Genomic DNA, 1707 nt, shown 5'->3' on the forward strand with positions numbered 1-1707 from the left:
ACTCAGTATACAGCCCGAATTTGGGCATTTCAGAACAGAGCTCATTTCTCCTCCACACGCTTCACAGGCAGTGCAACAGACTTCCTGCATCTAGTCTCGGGTCTTTGTTGCAACTGTCAAACCCTCCCTATGGGAAAGAAATCCAAACAGAAGTAGATTTCTAATTTGGTGTGCAGGGCAGCTGGCCACTGGAACAAAAATCATGAATAACGCAATGGAAGAACCATGACTCATCCCAAAGAGAAATATCCTGTGGCAACTCCACAAGTGTTGACATCTACCCCAAATGAGTGTGGAGGGCCCCTGAGGGTCCAAAGAACCCGGTCAGAAGCAGAATCAAGAGTGACCTTGCTCCCAAAGCAGCAGGTTTCTGCCCACTGAAATCTGGGACTAAGTCCTCCAAAAGATCTGCAGGAATGAAGTCTTACAAGTGCATGGAGTGTAGGAAGACCTTTAAAGATCAAACTGTGCTAGTGAAACACTTGAAGAGACATGCCAGGGAGAGGAGCTTTAAGTGTCTGACTTGTGAGAAGAGCTCCAGCAAAAAATCAAGCCTCTTAATACATCAGCGGAGCCACGCAGATTCAAAGCATTTTGCATGTAGTGAATGTGGGAAAACATTTGGGCAAAGAGTATATCTTCTAATCCATAGTAAAACCCATCTGCTGAAGAAAACTAATAATGGTAGAAACCATGTTAAAAAGCACAGAAAAGAGAAACCACACAGCTGTTGGGAGTGTGTGAAGACATTTTTTCTCCACAAAAATTTCATAAAGCATTAAAAAATCCAGGTAGCATCAATCAATCCCAGGCAGACCTCAAGCAGTGCATCTTGGATACAGCACAAAGGCAGAGCAGAGGAGGATCATTCTGAACTCCTGCTTGAAGAACTGACAAAGATGAGGCAGAACGATGACATGCTTCTCCTCAACCAACAGAGTCAGCTCCAGGTTTTGCAGGAAACTCAGAAGCAACTGGGTGTTCTTCTGTCTGGAAATGATGTAATCAGTTTCAACCTATACAGCCTTGGCCTTCTGTTAGGCCAGCAGGCTGCAGCCATGGGATCCATCCCCTTTCCTTTCCTTCTCAACCCAAGGAACCTCCTTCCAGAAAGTGCATGTCCTTTTTCTTCTCAGATTTCATCTTAGTCCAATATAAAGTGCCCTGCTCTGTGGGGTCCTGATGGGCTCCAGTTTTTTGGAATTGGTCAAACATTTTCTGTAGACATTTTTGAATGGATTTAATGGTATGTCTACAGCCCAGCCCAAATATTTTTTTAATATGGGAAGTATAATTAGCTTGGCTGGTCCAACTATTGTATCTATACCCAAAGTTTAACGTACATTTCCTTTACACCATAGGTTTATCTTGTTTCATTTAGACCCAGCTATCATGATAAGCTTGCTCCATATCCTTTTGTGTTTATGGTTGAACCACATAGAGATATGCTTTTGTTTTTGTTTCTTTAAATAAATGAGAAAGCACTCTGTAACACTAAGTTGTGAGAGCCAACTCTGGTTGTTTTTAAATCCATGTTCAGGAGTGGTCTGAGTTGATAGTCACTGATTTAACATCCTTCCCAGTGGCTACCTGCCTAAAGGAGCAGTTGTCCCAGCAAGGTGGGATCCTGGCTGGCACTCCTTTCAAGATGTATGTACGTTTAATAGGTCACATCTTATTCAGGCCAGCCCCCAATGGGTGAAATCT

The 1707-nt window shown here is 43.2% G+C and overlaps 1 pseudogene; it reads left to right on the forward strand.

The window, feature by feature from the left end:
* The first annotated feature begins 258 nt into the window (after positions 1–258).
* LOC112542718 (uncharacterized) lies at positions 259–1148 on the forward strand (annotated as a pseudogene).
* The last annotated feature ends 559 nt before the right edge of the window (positions 1149–1707 follow it).

The sequence above is a fragment of the Python bivittatus genome, unplaced genomic scaffold, assembly GCF_059951505.1.
Source record: "Python bivittatus isolate LINGU-HERP-01145 unplaced genomic scaffold, Pbiv_v1 ctg000020_np1212, whole genome shotgun sequence".
NCBI lineage: Eukaryota > Metazoa > Chordata > Lepidosauria > Squamata > Pythonidae > Python > Python bivittatus.